The sequence below is a fragment of the Muscardinus avellanarius genome, assembly GCF_963383645.1.
Source record: "Muscardinus avellanarius genome assembly, chromosome: 4".
Classification (NCBI taxonomy): Eukaryota; Metazoa; Chordata; class Mammalia; order Rodentia; family Gliridae; genus Muscardinus; species Muscardinus avellanarius.
Window position 1 is genome coordinate 122684227 of NC_137789.1, and position 9561 is coordinate 122693787.

Here is a 9561-nt window from a genome sequence, read left to right on the forward strand (position 1 = left end):
AACAGAGGATACAAGCAAATATTGCGGTGGTGCCCTACAGGGACTTCCTGCTTGCTCCTTAATGGCAATGCCACCATTATAGGAACTTACCTTCTGTAACATTCATGCGAAACTATCCAAAGACATGTCTATGTTTTCAAAACAATAGTGACTTGGAGCAGTATTAACCACAGCACTAAAGCATTATAAGATTTTTTTTTTTTTTTGTCTTTTTAAAGAAAATCGTCCAGGAAATGAGTCACAAAGGAGAGGAAGTCATTGCGAACGTTTAATGCATCTGGGGCTTTTTGATTTGTCATAAGTAGTTAACTTCGTTCTTCTTTTGAGAAAGACACTCTTGGGGGTGGCCCTTCCTCTTCAGAATCCCTGGGCACATCTGTACCCTATGGTGTGATCACTGTCTCTCCATATTCGGGGCTCCCTTTGAGCACCTCTGGTCAGGACCAAGGCAACTGGCCAAGACACCAGCCCTCAGGTAGTCTTCCCTGGTTGGGAAAGCCCGCTCGATTGTGCAATAACCTCTGCCGCAGCCCCACCCCGCGCAGGCCAAGTGAGGAATCCATGGGGCCCCAGACCTCCCCAGCAAAACTTCCCTTGGGTCTGACCCGGGCAGGGGGCCTAGGTCACTATCTAGTCTCTGGAAAGTAGCCTTGCACAGGTGTTGAGCGCGGCTTCTGGGAAAGGGGAGGGAAGCGGGTGGGGAGCGAGTGGGGCGCCGGGGGCGGGCCCAGCCCGGGCACACCCCGGGGCCGGCCGGGCTCACTGGGCCCGCGCTGTCACTTGGGCGCTGGCGGCTCGCTGCGCTCGGAGGGGGAGAGGTGCGGATCGCTCCACAGCCATGCCCAGGACCCGGGCTCCTCTGCCTCTGGTGACCCTGCCCCGCCGGCGTGGGCTTCTCCCCGCTCAGCCCCGGGGCGCGCTCGGGGTGGGCGGCCGGGGACCGCGCGTGGGAGCGGTGGCGGCTGCTAGCCGGGGCTCGCTTTGGGCGTGCTTTATGCTGGCCCGCGGGGCAGGGGGAGAGGGGCCGGTGCTTTGGGGGACGACTGTGTGCGACTTAGCGGTGGCCTGGGGGCGGCCGGGCGGGGTCGCGGGGGAGACCCCGGCCGCTCGGAGGAGGGGACCTTCTGGCTTGTCTTACTAGTCTGGCTGCGGGACCTCGGGGTGTGCGCCCCGAGCCCGGGGTGGGGGCGCGAGGAGCTCGCGGTCTTTGGAGCAGAGTGTTCCTTTTCTGACAGCTCTTAAACTGGGAACTAAATTATGTACCCGGGGCTTCGGGAGGCGGCGTTTCTCCTTTGAGAAAGTTACCCTGGGCAGAATGCGCCTCAGGAGGATTGTTTACCTCCTTATCGCCGCCCAGAAAAAGAAACTTAATGTCTCTTCCCTTCCGGAAATCCCTCTCCTTAAGATTGCAGGTCGCTGGCTACCTCCGTGGGTTTTTGGTTTTGTTTTTTTCTGCAAAATCTCAGTGGGGTTTTTGATCTTGTTCTTTCCTTAAACAGTCTTAGTTTTAGCATTTTCTGCTTAGGAGCAGCTGCAGCTGACCTTGGTCGGAAGCTTGTGGACCTCCTTTGAAAAGTCTCTGGCTCAGAAATGCCCGGACCACGACTGCTCATTCAAGAGTCATGGATCCCAGAGGTTCATTTTGAGTTCTGAGAGTCAATGGATTATTTTATTGGGCCCCAGTGAAGCTTAGGCACGGTGTTTACAAATGCAATTTCAAGTCATTCCGCACAGCCGCCCTGTAGTGAGGAAGACATCCTCCTCTCCAGTTGCCAGAGGGTGAATAGAGCTTAGATATTTCAAGGCAGATAGAAAGGAACAGAGCTGGGCTTGAACTCTGATCTACTTCCAAGGCCCAGGCAATGTGCAGATTGCAGGTGGTTTCCAGAATACACCAAGAGTAGAAAGGAAAAGTTTGTGATGTCTGGAACCTTTTATAAGAAAGAACATTATTTAAGTTCAAAAGAATGAATGAAAGAAAGAAAGAAAGAAAGAAAGAAAGAAAGAAAGAAAGAAAGAAAGAAAAAGAAAGAAAGAATTCTCTGGGCTCCTTTAGAAATTTCCTTAGAGAAAATTTAAGATAAAAAATTAGAAACATTTTGTACCAATAACACTCCCCCAAGGCACATGAGTTGCTACTACAGTGTCTCTGGGTTTCTGATCAGCTGCTAACAAAGTGTAACAAAATTTTCAAGGCCTGGAGCTCTGCTTGTTTAACTATGTTTGCTAGATTATGCAGGCCTGAAGGACAAGGGAACTGCTTTTCTAAAAGAATGCATACACACATGCATATACATACATTAATATATACATTTTATATATCTATAATATTGAAAGTTAAATTACATTTATGACAATGGCCTAGGGAATTAAAGTCATTAAGTACTGTTATAAATGCAAATGGGTAGAATTTGAAAATCAGTCAACCCTATTATCCAGGTTGTTGTTTATATTGTGTAGTATATCGCCCATTTTTCTTTTTCTAATATGATGTTGTTGGTGTTGTTGCTGTTGTTGTTGCAGTACTGGGAACCCTGGGGCATTCGACCTCTGAGCTACACCCCCAGCCCTATTTTATTATTTATTTTTGAAACAGGGTCTCACTGAATTGCAGAGGGCCTCACTAAGTAGCTGGGGCTGTCCACGAATCCAGATCCTCCTGTCTCAGCCTCCCGAGTGCTGGGATTACAAGTGTGTGCCGTCACGCCTGGTTTTGATTTTTTAAATTTAGTCACTCGTGGCCTTGCCCCTACAGTCGCCCAGCATCATGCCTCTATTCTTCAATAGTGTCTACACTGCTGTCCCTGGTGCGTCTCCAGGAGTGCTAGCTCTTGTGCTTCTGCAGGTGGTGGTGCTTCCTGAGTATTAGCAATAAATAGGATGGAGGCAGAGTGCTAACTTCGTGGAGCACAAGCACATTATTTAGTTATGTTAATGAGCTGCAGGAAGATGGATATGTGTGTGGGTATAGTTTCCTTTTTTCTCTCTCTTTGCTTTTATTCCCTGTACCTACTGTCTTAAATGTTGTTTTCTCAACCCAAGGTCCTGGGAGTCTTTTTTTCCCATGGCACTAAAAAAAAAAAAAAAAAAAAAAAAAAATTGAGATCCAAAACATTCACAGATTTCTAGAGGAGACAAACTTACTTGAAAAGGAGTCACACTTATTTTTTTTCTTTTTTTTTTTGATCGTGTTTTTGTTTTTTAATAGTGCTTGGTCCAAATAGCTTTTTTTTTTTTTTTTAGGAAAATTAAGAATACTCGCTTAACTTATAATTTGATAATTTTCTTAAACCAATCCAAGAAACATGTAATGGATTGCGATGTATCTCTATTTTTTAGTTTTGAATGAACTTATTATCACAAAGGACTTGAAAAACTTTATGAATGTGATAAGAAGATGAAAGGTAAATCTAACATTAACATTAATAGAAAAACACAGGCTTCTGAATGGCATGATTGGGAAGAAAACCTTAAGTTAATATTTGGAGATTATCAAATGAAAACTGAAAATGTGGACAAATTAAAAATCTTCCGTTGTCTATACCTGAGATGTGGTTATCATCCTTAGAGGAAAATTCAGGTTTAATCTGGAAAAAGAAGTTTGATTTCTTGTGTTGAGTTTAGATGGGGCAAGTGGAAGAGGCGAAGAAGAACCAGAATTTGGATATTGTCTTTGTTTTTTTTTTTTTTTTGTTGTTGTTTTTTGTTTTTTTGCGGGTCTGGGGGTGGAACCCAGGGGCATTCGACCTCTGAGCTACACCCCCTGCCCTGTTTTCTTTTTTTTTTTTTTTTATTCTTTCTTTTGAAACTGGGTCTCACTGAGTTACAGAGGGCCTCACTAAGTAGCTGAGGCTGTCCGCGAACCACGATCCTCCAGGTCTCAGCCTCCCGAATGCTGGGATTACAAGCGTGCGCCACCACGCCCGGCTGGATATTGTCTTTGAATCAGTCTCTTTGGGGCTGTGGACAAGGGATTTACTTCTAAATAGCCAGAGAATGGAAGTGTCAGTATTTCAAAAGAATCTCTGAGGGCTGCAGGAAGGCTGCAGCGGGCGACCCATCATGATAGCACGGTTGTCAAGTGGGAGAGAATCACCATTCTCTGAGATAGTCAGAAACCTGAATAAGGAAATCCCCCCTCGAAAGCCCCTACTATCTTAAGTGCTGGAGTGAATTATCTTGAGTCCCAAAAGTCCCTTACTAAACACATGGTTTGTAACAGTACTAAAGACTTCGTACTTATGATAGAAAATAGTAAAAGGATATAATTTAAAACCGGATTCATAGGATAAAAAACAACTTGAAACCAACTTTAGGACAGTTAATCTAATTGTTCCTTTTCTTACGTAGGTAGATAAAGAAAAATTGACCAGATGAAGTAAAACAAAAAGTATATTCTGGAAAATTAAAATCACTCTTTATTTTAGGACTCTAATAGAAGTATTTTTGGTTTTACTTATAGTCTTCTAGCCTTACACATAATTGCATGTTTGATCAGTGATATTTATAGTCTGCTTTTTGTCACTTAGCATTTATAAAAACACTTTTATGTTTCTATTTAATTATATATATAATTTTTTTTTTGCGGGTCTGGAATGGAACTCAGGGGCATTCAACCTCCGAGCTACACCCCTTGTCCTATTTTTTATTCTTTATTTTGAAACAAGGTCTACTAAGTTGCAGAGGGCCTCACTAAGTAGCTGAGCCTGTCCGTGAACCATGATCCTCTAGTCTCAGCCTCCTGAATGCTGGGATTACAAGTGTGCACCACCATGCCCAACTTTATTTGATGTGCTATAGAGAGGGCATTTACTAAATGAGCTTATAATTATTATTTTATTATTTACTTTTATTTGGTTATTACTTATATTTATAATTTATTATAACTTGTTATTATAAAGAAAACATTTCGTAAATGTACTGGTATATACAGATGACTATATAAATATTCAAATACATATAAAAATATATATATTTTGAAAACATATAAATTCATTTAGTTGATGTGCACAGCCCAGCAAGGTAACCAAGTACAACATGGGCATAAGTTGTGGATTGGATAAACTTGTAAAAATTAGAATTAACTTATCATTGAATTCATCAGTGACAAGCTGTTCTTTGGTCTGATCCTGCAGCATTATATATTTATTTACCTCTTTATCCTATGATACTATAAATATAAAAAATACAAAATGTGAGAAACATGAACACTTTCGATTTCTGAGGGCAGAGATTGAAAAAATAAGCCATAAAACCTAAAAGAGAGTGAGAAGGTGTTTAGTGTATGTGATCTAGGCTTTTAACTTCTTGCTGAAGATGGAGCTCTGGAGTTTAACTGTCTTACAAAAAGGTCTTTGATCCCACTAAAGTTTATACACACACACACACACACACACACACACACACACACACACACACATATATATGATTGTTGTAAGGATTTAGGTCTGGTTTTATCTCCTTCTTCTTCTCCTTCTCCTCCTTCTTCTGTACTGGGAATGGAACCCGGGGGCATTCTAATTCCATCCTACACCCCCAGCCCTATTTTTTATTTTATTTTTTATTTTTTGGTGGTACTGGGGTTCCTGGAAGCCTTTCTACCTCCGGGCTACACTCCCAGACCTATTTTTTAATTTGGAAACAGGGTCTCTTAAGCCAGCAAGGCTGGCTCCGAACCAGCGTGATCCTCCTGTCTCTGCCTCCCAAGTGCCGGGATTACAAGCGTGCGCCACCACGCCCGGTGTCCTATTTTTTATTCTTTTTTTTGAAACAGTCTCACTGAGTTGCAAAGGGCCTCACTAAGTAGCTGAGGCTGTCTGCAAACCACGATCCTCTTGTTTTAGCCTCCCAAATGCTGGGATTACAAGCCCGTGCCACCACACCTGGCTTATTTCATTTTTAATTAATTAGTAATTAACTAAATTTTTACTACTGGGGATTGAACCCAGGGGCATTCTACTTCTGAGGTATACCCCTAGCTCAGGTTTGAAAACTTCTTTATTTTGAAACAGGGTCTCACTAAGTAGCTGAGGCTGGCCGAGAACCTGCGATCCTCCTGTCTCAGCCTCCCAAGTACTGGGATTACAAGTGGGTGCTATCATACTCGGCTTAGTTCTGATTTTATAAATTGAGGCTATATTCACAGGAAGACAAATACTAGAGAACCGTGCCTGCATGTGAAATCTAAAAATAAATAAATAAATAAATTCATAGACATAGAGAGTGATGACCAGGGGCTATTAGGAGAAGGAAAGGTAAAAAAAGGATACCAAATTTCAGATAATAAATTAAAGTGATCTTTTGAATAACATGATGACTACACTTAATAATAATGCTTTATATGCATAAAAGTTACTCAGAAAATAGATCTTAAATGTTTCTGCCACAAAGAAGAAAAAAACAACAGTGCAGATATTATTAGCTTGATTTTGCCATTCCATGGAGTATATAAAATTAAAAAATCATGTAAACCATATGCATATGTAATTTTTTCAGTTACATTTTTTAAATTGGCACTATGCTACACCCCAATTGCATTTTGTTTAGTTCACATAATATTGACACAGATATATATATATATATATATATATATATATATATATATATATAATTTTTAATATTAGTTGCCACCATTTAAATGTTGGAGATTTGGGGTTCTCTTATGATCTGGGCCAATGTAAGACATGGCCCCGGCTTCCTTGGAGCTCAGTCATGGCTCAGTAATGGCTGGCCCTAGGGCCCAGGTGTAGCACTCCAGTTTGACAGGCCCCTCTCATTCTTTATTGTCTATTATACCTGGCTGCTTCATTCTGTGTTATCTTATATGGCCCGTCTGGGCATTTAAGAGCTTTGCGCTCAATGTCCAGTTTATGACATTGCAGCCTTATGGTACCTATTTCTCCCACGGAAGATGAATTATGTCCAGACTTATTTTTGGGAAGGTTGCCATTTCCCCCATGAAAAGCCAGATCCTGATTTGAAAATGCAAATCGCAGATGCTGTTAATCTATAAAGTTCTTACCTTCTCACATGTAATTCCTCTAGCCCTGTTCTCTAGCTGTGATGGCCATGAACATCACCCAGGGGTGCTTGTTAAAGACGATTGTGAGAAGGGCCCTGTACTCAGAGATCTTGATTCCTCGGGACTGTGGTGGGGCCTAAGCATTATTTTTTTTAAAAGGGTCTCATTGCATGATTCTGATGTCTGTCAAGGTTTTAGGGCATTATTATATGATTCTAATATCTGCCAGTGCTTTGAGAATGATTTTTTGAACTCTGGTATTCAACTCAAAATCTCATTCTAGGTGAGATTTCCAAGTATCTTTCTCTCTTTTTTTTTTATTGCATGGTCAGTTATGGACCTAATCAGTTACTCTGCTGTCTCAATTGCCTCTCTCCTGGACTCTCTAGAAACTAATTTTAAGAAAGAAGGAGGGCTAGGACATATGTTTTTGTTTTGCATGTTTTAAAAAACAATATATAGCATTTTCACTTCTCTCCTATAGGAAAATTATTTTATTTCAGCTTTTCAATAACGTTAATAGTTTAAAATTGGCATTACTACTTGTTTTTATACATATATATTAGATATGATTAAAACTTTCAACAGCAACTGCCAGGCATGGTGACTCACCCAATCGATCTTGCATTAATGTGTTTTCTTTTTTAAAAGAACTATTTAAGTCATTTTTAGAATTTCTTTTCCTCAAGTGTTAATAAGTAACTAAAATTAAAATTAGCCAGCAATCCAAATTAATTAGTAGAACTTCATATCTTTTCTGTTTTTGTCCTCAGAAGTAGAGGACAGTGACATTTCAACCCACCCTATGGGTTAATTGGTCCCAGGCTAATGAGTCTGGAAGAAGTTCTGATTCATATCAGAGGCGGAACTTACTGCAAACTCTAGTTACCAGTTAGTTTGTGGTGATTTGTATAACTGAGCTTTTGGTTTCACAAATTAAATGGTTACCTTTCGTGTGTCACATCTCTTTGTCTGATAATTTTACCTCAAAACTGAAACAGCATTTTTTAAGTTTTGCTGTCAAATACCAGGCTGTGTGGTGACATAGTATGTGGATTAATTAGTCCTGATCAGACTCGTGTAAGGAAATGTGTCCAACCAAACAAAGGTTGACATTTATGATGTTTTATTTAGTGAAATTATAGGACTGCTAGAGGAACCCTAAAAGACAAAAATACATAAGCAAATAAAGCCAGGTGTGGTGGCCCACGCCTATAATCTTGGGAGGCTGAGATAGGAGGATCACAAGTTTGAGCAGCCTCAACAACTTAGTGAGGCCCTGTTTCAAAATAAAAAATAACAGGGGCTGGGGGTTATAGCTCAGAGGTAGAACACCTCTGAGTTCAATCCCTAGTACCAAAGAGAGAGAGATAAATTTATATGAAGGAATAAATACTACCAATTCAAATATTTAGAATTTTTCCACCTTCCAAATACTAGGTAAGCTATTATATATTCACTATCATTATTATCCAGATTTCTAATCTCATTGAAAGAAAATCCACAACACAAATGATAAATAAATACAGATCCTTAGGCTGCCCACACTTCTGTTACCCCATAGTTGTCCTTTTGTTATTATACAGTGAAGGTGTCCAAACTAGAGAAAAAAGCACGAGTTAATGAAATAAAAAAGTCACTCCCAGTCTCCTCAATTAGAAATCTATAAAACTTTGAGGAGTTATAAGCTAATTTTTCTGATGAGACTTTTTTCTTGAAATGTCCTTCTTCTATTTCCCTCCCTTCCACTGTTGCAATCCCTAATAAATAAATAAGTGTTGAATTGCCTGGACCACCGCTATGCTATTACACCTCTCATCAAAAGAGCACTTTTACTTTTCTGCAATAGCTGAGCACCGTGGTCTTTTTGAAGACGCTGCCTTGTGGCTTGATTTAGGATAGAACCCTCTTCCCCATGATTACTGCAGAGCTTGCCGCTGCTCCCCTAGGTCATGACAAACCGTTTGTGTTGAAAACTCCTCCATTTAGAGGCCTTCCCTCACCACAACACCTGCTGCTGCTTCTAAAAAGTCTTTCCTGTATGTTTTGATCTTTAACAAGAACTGGGGAGAAAGGTGGGGTTTTTGTTTCTTTTCTTATTTTTTTTCTTTGTGGAACTGGGGATTGAACTCCAGGATATTCTACATCTGAGCTATACCTTTAGCCCTTACCTACCTACCTATCTATCTATCTATTATTTATTTATTTATTTATTTATTTATTTATTTATTTATTTATTTATTTATTAAGCAGGGTTTCCCTTGCTGGGTTGCGGAGGATCTCCCTACACTGCCTTGGCTGGCCTGGGACCTGCGATCCTCCTGTCTCAACCTTCCAAGTCGTGGGAGGACAGGCGTATGCCACCTCACCGGGTCTTGTCTTGCTCATTAACTTCCTTCTCGAGTCCTAGCTCATCCCTCCACCAGTGGCCACGCTGGCCTTTTGGAGTTCTTCTTAATGGGAGCCTTGGTTTCTTCTACCAGTCCATATATTCCCACCACTGTGACCACTAAGACGTCATTCTAACTGCCCTGTTGGGT